We start from the raw sequence: 12,862 nt of genomic DNA, 5'->3' as shown, positions 1-12,862 counted from the left end.
TGGGGGTTGGTTCCTCTGCCGCCTGACACATGTAGACTCTTATTCCTAACCCCAAACAAGTCTGAAGGTATATAGTGATGTGTGCACATGGCTATGTGTGGAAAGGCACTCTCCACATGCTCAGAGGTGATATGTTCCCATCACTTCTCCTGCTGGAGGACCTCTGGCATAAAAACAGCAGGTTCTGTGTGGCTCTGTCCTGTGCCTCAGAAAGTCAGTGTGATGATAGTGTGATTAAGGCAAAGCTGTGCAACCTGTGGCCAACGTCCCATGGCAGAAGTGGGGAGAGTGCTGTTGTGCTCAGAGTGCGTGCCTGGGCTTCCCAGAGGCATTTGCTGGCCACCATGAGAACAGGATGCTGGCTTTGATGGCCTCTTGGCCAGGCCCAGCACAGCTCTCCTTAAGTCTCCATCGTCCCTGACCACTGCTTTGCCCATGTCTGGCTGGAAAAGCATTCGGTTCAATTTCCGTACAAAGCTTCCTGGGTGAACAATGAGCTAGTCATGATCTCTGAGCCCAACCAGGGCTCTTGTAAGAATAATATGAAGACAGGGACGATGGTACCTCACCTCAGCTCTTTGGAAGAGAAGGTGGGAGATGAACATAATGTTAATCTTCCTTCCTTTCGTTTCCTACCCATGCATTATCATAAGGTCCCAGAGTGGTTTACAACAATAAAAAGGCAATTACGGTATAAAACTAATAAGAATAAGAATACTAATACTGCCTGAAAATAACTGACTTCAGTAGTGACATTTAAACCCTCACATCCGCAGCTTTGCTCCGTTTTCGGGGGGCGTGGAGAAAAATGAGCGAAGAGGAAAATGCACTTAGCGCATGTTCAGAGGAAATATGTCCCTTTCTTCTAATTCATGTAGGGCAGCGCTTGGCAGTCAAGCCAGTTCTGGGCCTGAGTCCTGGCTGAAAATAAAAAACAAGGCACCCACTCTCTCCGCCCCGGGCTACTTTTTTATTTTTGCAGAGTGACAAAGTTCGCAGGGTTTTGTGTGCTGGGTGGCTTTGCATCCTCCCCGCCTCCTGCTTCCTTCGCGACTGCTTAGCAATCAAATCGAAGCTCAGAGTGACACTTTGCGTGCATATCACACACCAACAGACATGCACACATGCACACCAAGTGGCAGTGCTCCTGAAGTGGCACCTGCCCCTTTAAGAGAGGAGCCGGGGTGACGGCGGAGCGAGACTGTTGCTGTTGCAAGCAAAAGCTGAGCTGTGTTTTTTGGCGTGAGCTGCCTGCTGCTGCTGCTGCGGCGGCGGCGGAGCGCAGCTATCAATCTTTCCTGCTCCCCACCCCTCCCCGGATCTCAGAAAGAATGAGGATCTCAAACTTGGTGCTTTGCAAAGGCTCCAGAAAGGGAATCTGGAGGAGTTGCTCCTGCCGCCGCCGCCGCCGCTGCTGCTGTTCCTCTTCCTGCTGCTTGTAGGTTCAGACATCTTAGAAAAAGAGGAGAGATTTCCGGGCACTCGAGCAAGAGACACCCGGACTCGCTCGCTCCGCTTTTGGATTTACAAAACACGCCAGGCAGATGGGGAAGGAGGAGAACCAGAGGCGCCTTTTGCTCTTCCTCCCGGGATTGATTTGAGGAATATATTTTAATCGCTGTTTATCGGATTTGCCTTCTTCCTCGCTGTTTCTAAAAATATTATCTTAAACATTTTTTGTATTGCAACCTCGGAGGACCCCCCCCCCCCCTTTCAAGCTTTCTACTTCGCTGATCTTTCTGAAACTGGAGCGAGAGAGGAATTTGAAAACAACACACACACAAAAGGGATTAACAGTTAAAAAGCAGCGATGGAGGGAAAAGCAGCTGGCTTTGCAAGAAGGTAAGGCGGAGAAAGATTGAAGGGGCGCCTCCTGGTCCCCTTCCCCAAATATCGCCCCCACCCCACCCCTCCAGTCAGTCTCTTTCAGTGCTAAGAGGGCAGAAAAATTCGGATAGATCAGCGCCGATTCTCTCCCCGCCCCCAGTCTCGATCGTTTCCTCAGAGATGTCGGGAGTCTTGCCTGTTATTATTATTTTAAATATATATTTGGATGTGCAACGGAGATGACGATATCAAAGCAATGCATTTTTGAAAATCGGGCGGCGGGGGGGGGGAGATATTGCACGAGTTCCTACGTGTAGGAGGAGTAACGGGGGGGGGGGGGAGAAGGCGAAGCAAATCCCAGAATTCAAAACACAACAAAACACCCCCTTGTTCCGCCCTCGCGGTCTTCTCCGCCTCAATTTCTCCTTTCCTTGTGGATCTAGTAGAAAATTCCCTGGAAGTGCTGTGTGTGCGCGGGGGGGGGGGACCCTGGGAATTCCCTTCAGGTTGGACGGCGCCCCTCCCCCGCCCGCCCGCCCGCCGAGTCATTTTAATTTATGTCTAATTTTGCGCGTGTCTTGGACGTGGTGAGAGTTTTCCAGCCCTCAAACTCTGGGGAAGTCTTCTAGCGCCTTGATCCTGCCCTCTTCGACTTCAGTTCTGACTGATTCCAGCAAAGTTTACTTGCGAGCAAGGCTCCCGCCCGGCGCAGCTCTCGCTGGGCTGAAGTCCGTGGGACTTGATTCTTTGCTTAGGATTCGACGGCGCACTCGGAAGAAAGAGTTTACACCCAGGTAAGCGTGGGTAGGATTGCAGCTTGGCAGTGACTCCGAAGCTGCGCTGGTTTACGTCGGTGCAAGCCTCACTTGGTTGTCTGTGTGCGGCGGACGAGGGGCAGATTGACCCAAGTCAGGATCCAGCCGGCTTGGGAGCCAAAGGCCAGGATTTCGATCCCTTAACTTGCGACTAAAAGTTGCATCCAAGTCTTTGGAGCTTGTTTCCAAGAGAGCTTACTTGAGAGTAAGACCGGTTGATCTTGGTCTGGCTTACTGTTGCGTAAACATGTAGATAATGGGGTTGTGGGCCTGCATGGAGAAAGAGAGAGAATGTACCAGAAATGCATTTAACTGAACTTGTGCTGTCTCAGTTTCTCAATCTGGCGTAGGCCATCATGAGGGAGGAAAGTGACAAATGGTGTCCCTTGCGCTCCTGAACTCAGGGAAAGAAAGTGGTTCCCCATCTGGAATTGTAAACACATACTAGAATTTCAGAATCCGGAGCAAATAGGTGCCAATTCGTGTGTGCTTTTGGTTATTCAAGAGGAGAAAATGCAGGCAGTTGTGTGGCTGAAATCACAGTCCTTTGTGATCAAAACACGCCTGAGACTTGTCTCCTTTTCCCTCAACATTTGCAAAGGAAACTCTTCAAGTGGGGCCGGGGACTGGCACAGCTTTCTACTCTTAGCCCTTTCTTTCCTCCTCTGGTCACCCAAATGGTGGTTCCTTTTTGCTGGCATTTTGTTTGTTTCTGTCTCCAGTTTCCTTGATGAGGGTTTGGTGGCAAGGAGCCACTGGGCTGCTTATTTTTCCAAGCCATGGCCACATGGCAAACTTGTGACAGCAAAGCCTGAGATTTGGGTTCCTGGAGTTAATGAGGAAGGGCTCTCCAAGGTTTCAGCTGGCATTTGGGCAACCTTGGTCCTTTGGAGGAGGCCCTGTCCTGTCTCTCTTGCAGCCAGAAAGCTTCTCTGAGTAAACTCCTCTTCCTTCATTAGTTTGCGTGTGCACCCTGTGGGAAAACAATGCGTTTGTGGTGAAACACAGCTTTGGTTCCTGTTTTGATAAGGCATCGAACATGCTTCTGAATGTTCGGTGGTTGATATATAAATATTGGTTGGGAAAGTGAAGTTGGATTTATGAGTATCTGTGTTTGTAGGAAGAAACTCAGAATGCTCTTGCACTCGGGTTGTGTTGGTTTTTTGCTTTTGAGGTTTCTTCTTTCCCACTGTTCCTAACTCTGCTGCCTTTTTAAATTTTTCTTCTTGCTTCTTGGCCTGCACAAAGTACAGTTGGCAGGAGACTCAGTCCAAGACTCCCATCTTGGAGGCAGCTGCCCCCTATCCCTAGCTGAACCTGCTGCTTGGAGGGGACTTCTTCAGGCTTGACACCCGGTGTGCCTTTTTTCATTTCCTGCCTATGTGAACCAAACAACAAATGCACCTTCATCTTTACTGGGTTGGCAAGCTTTTCCTATCCCACGTTCCTGAATAGTCTAGATACGGTGTCTTGTCCTAGGGCTTCATACAGTATTTTGTCTGCAACATTCTCTTCTAGAGGAAATTCGTACAGTCATTTATGAAAGCTGCAGGCAGCCTTGAGTTGTGTGGGGCAGGAGTTCTGCTGTTTGACCCTATATTATTCCTACTTCCCCAAGGAGCCTTATAGGCTCTTACCTTAGCCACACAACTCTTTATTGTGATTGGTTGCTGCCTTTTCTTTTCCCTGCATGTAAACACCTTAGCAAGTTTTGTCAGGGTGGAAAAACATACTTCCAGTCTCCTCTCCTTGGCCCCATCTGCACTATACATTTTTTTTTTTGCACTATACATTTTAAACAATATCATACCACTTTAAACAGCCTCCAAAGAATTTTGGGAACTATAGTTTGTTAGGGGTGCTGAGCGTGGTAAGGAAACCCCTATCACTATCCAAAGTTACAATTCTCAGAGCTGTTTAATAATCAACCCCTCTGATCAGGGAATTTGGGGGATTGTAGCTCTGTGAGGGGTTTAGAGAAGGGCTAGGCAGAAGGTAAGGATTTCTAGATGATTTGTAGAGTATCTGCAAGAGCCTCTGATTCCCAACTGAGCAGCAGCAGCAGCAGCAACAGATCATCCCCAACATATCAACAGTTAGGCTGTAGAAAAAGAAGGCTTAGGGGGAAACCAGGATTGGATTTTTTTGGGGAAAATACATGCTAGCTTGGTTCTGGTACTGATTACTAAGTCCTTGACTGAGTGCTCTGTTTCTTAATTTTTAGTGTATACCTCTCTGCTTTGATCTACTACTTTCAGTGTTCAAAACTAGCCAGGCACCAGGCGCATTTTGCAACTGACGAGGGTCCATTTGCAACCACATGAAGATCTCTGGACGCCAGGTTGGCAACTGGGGAAAGCAAAATGTCACTTAGAGAAGAATCTGAAATATTTTCCTTGAAGCTTGAATTAATTTTATTCTGAATTGTTTTATTTGATGTTTTAATGTGTTGTAAACTGCTTTGAGATTCGTTGTTTAAAATATAAAGTGGTATAGAAATGCATATAATAAATAAATAAATAAATCTCATTGGGGTATGGAATGGTGCCTAGGCATTCCATTGTGGTGACTGAGGCCTGGGCTTAAGGTGCCATTTGGCAGTTAGATTAGCTAGTTTCTAACACTGACTACTTTACACCTGACGACAACTGGTGGAAATCGGGGTTCTAGTAAAAAAGAAAGAAAGAAAGAAGTGCAGTCGTACCTTGGAAGTTGAACAGAATCTGTTCTGGAAGTCCGTTTGACTTCCAAAACATTCAGAGACCAAAGCACGGCTTCCAATTGGCTGCAGGAAGCCCTGTTAGACGTTTGGCTTCCAAAAGAACATTTGCAAACCGGAACACTCACTTTGCAGTGTTCAGGAGCCAAAACATTCGAAAACGAAGCCGTTCGAAAACCCAGATATGACTGTAGATCCTTGGAAGGTGGTGGACTTTTCTTTCTTGAAGGTTTTAGACAGAGGCTGGATGGCCATCTGCCAGGCATTCTTTAGCTGTGGTTCCCAGATTGTAGGGGGTTGGACTAGATGACCCTGGGGATCCCTTCCAACCCTACAGTTCTGTGATTCTGTGATTCTATTCTGTAACTCTGAGGTCTGGACCAATTGTCTTCTCAATATAAGCTGATTTCTTTTGCTGAGGAACTGTTCTGTTTGCTGTGGAAAATTGTGGAAAATTCTGGAGAATGTTTAGGACAGAATGCTCATGTGGAGGCTGGTAAGGTCTGTTTGGACTTTGCATTGTCCTGTGCACTCCCTGATCACACATCTTGGGAGCAGCCCAACCAGATGGTGTGGACGAATTGTCATCCCAAAAAAACCCCCTTCCACCATTAACTGTTCCTCTTCACCCCAGGTTCCTTGGAAACCTAGTTTGAAACCACAGCTCACTTGTGATGCGCGCCTGGCTCAAAGGGAGACTGTTGGCCTCACAGCGGTATAAAGTACAGTCAGGGCACAGGTTGTTTCAGGACAGCATGCAAATGACTGAACTTTTTCTACAAGTTCAGGTAATTAGCCTCTGTGAGGTGTGTTACCTGCTGCAAAGGCACTGTTTGGTCTGTCCTTCCTTGAGTGGTGCCTCTTGGAGCCAGATGTGAAATTCTGTAGAAGCCTGCTTAGTGCCGGTGACTTTTGTGTTCTGTTATTTTGCGAACATAAAATAAACACATGTCATGTTTTGCAATTCCTAATCTGCTTTTATGGGTTTGAACTCTACTCTGACTCCTGCTCTTGTTTTGGCATGGAGCTTGCTAACAGGTTGCCAAAGTGCTGGGAAGAGACTGTGTCTATATGTATTTATTAATTATATGGCTTCAGTATGTAAAAGCAGGAAGTGGGTGTCTGGACTTCTGAAATTTATTGCTGATTCAGGTGTAATTTATGAATCCACCACTGCATCTAAGCAGATTCTTCGTTAACTCTGTATGTATGTATGTATGTGCAACTTATATATATTGTTTCCAGACAATACAGTTATACCTCATGTTACGTTTGCTTCATGATACATTTTTTCAGGTTGCGTCCTGCGGTGGCCCGGAAGTACCCGAAAGGGTTACTTCCAGGTTTTGCCGCTCACGCATGTGCAGACGTGCAAAATGATGTCATGCACAGAAGCGGCGAATCGCGACCCACGCATGTGCAGACACGGGTTGCGTTCTTTTCAGGTTGCGAACGGGCCTCCGGAACGGATCCTGTTTGCAACCAGAAGTATATGTTCTTACAGTCTGTATATACTTTCTTTATTCAAAAAAAGTAAGTTTGAACATAGGAACAAACATGCAATAAGTTTCAGTTCCCCAACAACCTCAACTACATCCAGTTGTGTTAGTAATAATCAGCACATATATTATAGCTGAGTTTTTTGTCTAGGATCTGTGAATAGATGTTACAGCAGGTTGAGTTAAGTGGGAAGCAGGTTGGGAATAGAGGCAGATAGTACTGGATCCAAGGTGGTGTTGGTCCTCATTCCCTAAGGTCTTACACTCCCTTTCCTCCCCTCCAGAATTGCGCATGGACTTTTTGGTTACCTTTTCCCTGGCTGTTCCAAAATTCAAACTTTTTCTCTTTTTGTGTCGTCATGGCATGCATTGTTCTGTTGGTCCCCACACTTCTTGGAGGTGTGGCTTCAGATTTCTTCAGGAATTTATTTTTAGTTAATTACTAGCCAGGTGAGCTATTAGCAACCCTTGAGGAAGTGCCTATTGTTCACCATAAAGTAGCATGCTGCATGGTGAGTGTTCTGTCTCTTTCTCTTGGCATGGCCCCTTAACAATACAGTCCTGAAATAACTGTCAGTAAATGCTGGGGGCTGAGGAACAGAGGAAAGGGGGGTGGGGTGGTGGTTTTAATGCAGGGGAGACGGGAAGCAGGTTGTGGTGAACACCAGGGCTATGAACCTGCCAAGCAGCAGAGTGAATGATAATTCTTTAACTTAGAGGAGAGGGCTATGCCTCTTAAGAGCTCCTGAGCAAACATTGACTAATGGGAAGGGAGAACAGCACTGCCAGTTTGAACAGGACTTTAGAGAACTTCCAATTTGCTTTATGGCTGTGAAAATGAAGGCTATTAGAAAATAAAGTTGGAAGTAAAGATTTGAGCTGTCACATGCTCTCTCGCCCCGATGCTGAACATGCTTAAGCTTAGTTTAATATTTCTGTACTAGTGTGAATAATTGGATGGTGAACACGTCCCCTCCCCCCCTCCAATTTTGGCTTGTCTGTAAATTCCTTGCACCTGTCAGCTTCTGTTTGAACCCAGACTTCTAGAGGTCTCTTCAGTCTGCCAAGTATTCCTCTTTTGTCTGAGCCCTCCTATTGTTTTCACTCAGCTGGAAGGGCATGGAAGGTTCTTTATTTTGCTTACGATGGCCATTAGGTTAGTGATAGGCTCTTTCAAGTAGCATCTTTTAATACTGTAAGAAGAAGCATGCTGGATCAGGCCTAAGGCCTGTCTAGTCCAGCATTCTCTTCTCACAGTGGCCAACCAGATGCCCGTGGGAAGTCCACAAACAGGACCCAAGTACAACAGTGCACTCCCCATTGGGGACCCCGGGCCAGTTGGTCTTCAGAAGTGTGCTGCCTCTGTTACTGGAATGTTTTGAAATGGGACCAAAGCACAGTCCTGTATTTCAAGGAGCCTTGGAGCATAAATGTCTTCCTGGTGGATGTGAGAGGTACCTTGCGAAGGACAGCCAGCTTTGTTATTCTCCAAGGAGGTGGGTCAGTGATGATAGCTCCCTTCTGCAGATGATGGTCTAGTTTGGAGGCAGGAAATGCAGTTTACCACACAGTATGTATGACTCCTTCAGAGATGGTGGTAGTAATCGGTGCTTTTTTCTGGGGGTAAAGGGTACGCATGCCAGCACCCTTTTTCTAGAAGAAAAGCACTGGTGGTAATACATACAGTTTATTTCTTACTTTAGAAAATGCAAACAAAGAAACTGAATGGTACAAGGCAAAATACAACGACATGCATAACAGTATATTTGAATATTTTTAATGTGTGATTTTAAAATTTGCTTTATTGTTTAAATTTAGTAAAAGGAGTCTTGTGACATCTTTAAGGACTTAACAGATCTATTATGGCCTAACCTTTAATGGATGAACTTGTTCCATAACAGATTTGCTCCTATTTTTAAGGTGCCACAAGACTCTTCATTGCCTTTGCTACAACAGAGCAATGCACCTATCCCTCTATAAATCTTTCAAAGCATCCTGGAAATTCAGTTGTAGGATAGTTTAATCACTAAAACTAATTTAAAAATCCTGCCCATCAGACTTGCACACGGCTTCTCTCCCCTCTTGATCAGGTTTGTCCTCCCTCCCATTTTGTTGTTGTTGTTGCTTGCATTAACCATGGTTAGCAGGTATCTTTACCAAGTTCGATGCTGCTAGCCTTGGTAGACTTTAAAGCAGGGGCTGAAGCAGGTTTTACACTTTAGAACAGGAGGAGAGGGATGGAGAGGCCCTAGAAGGATCCTGGTAATCTCCTAACCATGGTTAGGAGGTTGGACAGTATTGCATCCGCACATTAGCTTCCCTTTCTAAGGTACAGACCTGCACACACAGAGGTTTCTTTGCCGGCATCTGATTTTCTTTCTTCCGAGGCTCCTTCCCGAGTCAATGACTCACCGAGTGTCCTTGGTTCATCTCTCTGTGAGGGGAAAAGGAATAATTTTGTGCAGAAACTATAAACACTTAACAGTTTGTTTCTCTGGAACGCCTCTGCGTAGCCTGAAGTGTGTCTTAGCAATTACTCTCAGCAGTGAAGCAGTTCTTTTGAGCAACCAAAAAGTGTGTGTGTGTGTGTGTGTGTGTGTGTGTGTGTGTGTGTGTTTGTTTAAGGGGAAAAACCCCTTTCAACTTCCTCTGACTTGTGGAAGGAGGGATTTTGGCACTTTGCTCTAGCGTGTAATGGGTATAAATTATTCATGGTATACAGATAACATTTTATTTGTGGGACTGGGGAGGAAATGAGAGCAGCACAGGAACAAAATCTGGTGCGCTTTGTGCCTGCTGTGAATACTTCCTAATTTTTGTTCCTCCTTGGTAAGGCTATTCTTGATGCAAGCAGTCTCATAGTCAGTGTTTTCATGTTTCTTATTTTTATTATTTTCCTTTTTTTAATAGACCAGCCAACCTCACAACTCCAATTAGAGACAATTGGGATAATTATATGCAAACTAAGACAATATATGAAAGCGTGTGCTATCGAATGGATAGATGTGTGTTTTGTCTTAAACTTCCTTGCTTTTAATTGATTCATTAATGGGCTAAAATAGATACTGCAGTATCTGTCTCGACGGAGGTGTTATCTGGAGGCTGTTTAATTGAGGTAATAAGCTGTGTTCTGCACACCGTAATGCAACCCAGCCACTTAAATGTTTGAAATATAATTTTTAATCCTGAGCTGGAATTGAGACAGCTGCTAATTAGAGCTGGCGTGGGTGCTGCGTACTGGCAAATGAGTCTTGGCCATGAGCTTACTTGGTGGCCTTAAGTAAGCCCCCCTCTCTCTTTCTTAGCCTTTTTGACTGTAATTTGGGGATAATAATTCTGACCTGCCTTGGAATGTACCGTATTTTTTGCTCTATAAGACACACCAGACCACAAGACGCTGCTAGTTTTTGGAGGAGGAAAACAAGAAAAAAAAATTCTGAATCTCAGAAGCCAGATCAGCAAGAGGGATCGCTGCGCAGTGAAGGCAGCAATCCCTCTTGCTTTTCTGGCTTCTGGGATAGCTGCGCAGCCTGCATTCGCTCCATAAGACGCACACACATTTCCCCTTACTTTTTAGGAGGGAAAAAGTGAGTCTTATAGAGCAAAAAATATGGTAGTTGTCAGAAAATGCACCTTACGTTCTTTAAACCAGAAATGACTCATGGGCAGTCTTGGCCCACCAGGGACTCCAGTTTGGCCCATAAGGCTGTTTCCCCAAAACTGCACCAGCTTGCCCATCACCTTATGGGCAGGAGAACAGGCTTTGACCCTGCATTAGCTTTGTGCTCTGCTCTTAGCAGGGAGCAGAACCGCACAGATCAGGAAGTAGGATTTGGTCCCCATGCATCAGCTGATGGGTGTGGATTAAACTCTTTCCCCTTAAACAGGGGGTGGTAGTGACTGATTTTCAGGTGGGTGACCCCACCCACCTGACACATTTGGCCTGTGAGGCAGATCCTGATGAAGAGTTGGCCCATGGAGCCAAAATGATCTCCTACCCCTCTCCTAAACGCTTTGAGAGCAGGATATCTGTGCTCCTTATCAGCATTATTACTGAGGTTAGTGCAGAATATCACAGAGCATCTTCCCACAAGAGCAGGTGGCTGTGTGAAGGACACCATCCCTTATGCACCACCAGCACTGACTTCTTAGGAGTTTCCTGTGTCTTGATCCAAGGTGCTGTTTCTCTCTCTCCTGACCTATCTCGATAAAAGCCACTTTTCAACATTCTGTCACATGCAGGTGTGACCAATGAAGCCCAGGATGTGGCTGGTCAAATCAAGGGGCAGACTGCACAAGGGAGCTGGTGTGATGGTGGTGGTTGGGTCGAGATTGACAGTGGCAGAATAGAGCTCCCACGATTCATTGATTGCAAGTGTGCTTCTTTGCTTCTTTCTTTCTGGATGATTGTCGGTCGCTTCTTTTGGGGAAGAGTAAAAGTGTGTTTTGGAACAGGGTTGTGGTGAGAGCAGAGCCTGCCCTTTGCCCAGCAGTGGACGGCCCAGCTCTTGTAGGCTGGGGCTCCCTCCTCCCCATGCACAAGTCTCCAATTGTTCAGCCCACATCCATCAGAATGACTATGTGCAGTTTGCTAGTTACTGATAGCTCCCTTAAACTGCCTGGAACCAATGGATACATTTAAAAATATGCAAATACACTGGCTGCTAAGCAGATTTCTCTCAGGGAAAGTGGTGGGATCAAATGTAAAAATAAAAACATCCGTAGGCGTTTGACAACAGTAGCTATTAGCACAAACACCATTTCATATTTAGCACATCTTGTTCAAAATAATCATTTCTATAATCAATCAATCAATCAATCAATCAATCAGCTCTTTACTGGAAACTGTGTTCATTTGTATTCCAGAGTATCTGCATATTTTGGTTTACATGGGTGGGAGTATCACCTTCCCAGAATTTATTTTCCCTCCGCTCTGAAAGCCAAACATCTTCTGTGGTTAGGCAGAGTTTGCTTTTGATATCTAAGTGGATTTCTTTTCTTTGTTTCTTTTTTAAACCAAAGCACCATAAAACCTTCACTGTAGAGTCTCTGTGCGTCTTAATGCGTCAGAGAACTCCGTTTTAATTGCCTGTTTTCTCCAAGCTCTGATCTTCTGGAATGTTTGCCTCCCAGCTACTCTTCCTTGAACTTTTCAAAAAGAAAATAGATGGTTAGTTCAGATGGATTAGTGGTGTTAGCCTTGGGAGAGCAAGTACATCATAACTCTTGAGAAATCCTTGCTCCCCCTCCCCCCGAACATATGGCTTGTGAGAAGTATGTTTTGTGTGGTGTCTTTGTTTTACTGAGAACATGATGGTGTTGGGGAACCTGTGGCTTTTCAAATGTTGCTGGACTACAGCTGCTGTCATCCTTGACCACTGGATTGCTGACTGGGGATGATGGTAGTTGGCAGCCCCATAACATTAGTTGGATTAATCTAATGCATTGTATGTGGAGCTGCCATTAAAGGCGACCTTGATCCTGAAAGAGCTGTCTTGACTACTGATAGAATATGGGGAAGAATTCAAGGTGTTGGCGATGACTTGAAGGTAAGGGTAAAGGGACCCCTGACCAGTAGGTCCAGTCCAGGCCGACTCTGGGGTTGCGGCGCTCATCTCGCTTTATTGGCCAAGGGAGCCAGCGTACAGCTTCCGGGTCATGTGGCCAGCATGACTAAGCCGCTTCTGGCAAACCAGAGCAGCGCACGGAAACGCCATTTATCTTCCCACTGGAGTGGTACCTATTTATCTACTTGTACTTTGATGTGCTTTTGAACTGCTAAGTTGGCAGGAGCAGGGACCGAGCAACGGGAGCTCACCCCGTTGCGGGGATTCGAACCGCCAACCTTCTGATCGGCAAGTCCTAGGCTCAAACAACATTGAGCCTAAATACACGAAAGCTCATACCAATAATAAACTTAGTTGGTCTCTAAGGTGCTACTGGAAGGAATTTTTTAATTTTGTTTTGAGTATCTCCCACTTTACCACAGTAAGGTTGATAAT

General features: G+C 45.7%; 1 protein-coding gene across 50 annotated transcripts in view; it reads left to right on the top strand.

Moving 5' to 3' along the window:
• The first annotated feature begins 1,131 nt into the window (after positions 1-1,131).
• Positions 1,132-12,862, top strand: part of NCOR2 (nuclear receptor corepressor 2) — a 349,636-nt gene continuing 337,905 nt past the window's right edge. For 37 of the 50 annotated variants that reach the window (XM_083589562.1, XM_083589558.1, XM_083589596.1 and 34 more), the window contains exon 1: positions 1,177-1,842. The gene's annotated coding sequence lies outside the window, so the exon portion shown is untranslated. Of the gene's footprint in view, positions 1,843-2,170; positions 2,622-12,862 lie in introns of those variants that run through there. The other 13 variants (XM_083589595.1, XM_083589578.1, XM_083589576.1 and 10 more) reach the window with 4 other exon arrangements.

The sequence above is a fragment of the Podarcis filfolensis genome (assembly GCF_964270895.1).
Source record: "Podarcis filfolensis genome assembly, chromosome: 16".
Lineage (NCBI taxonomy): Eukaryota > Metazoa > Chordata > Lepidosauria > Squamata > Lacertidae > Podarcis > Podarcis filfolensis.
Note: the sequence above shows the minus strand (reverse complement) of the source record. Positions and strands in the feature narration are given on the sequence as shown.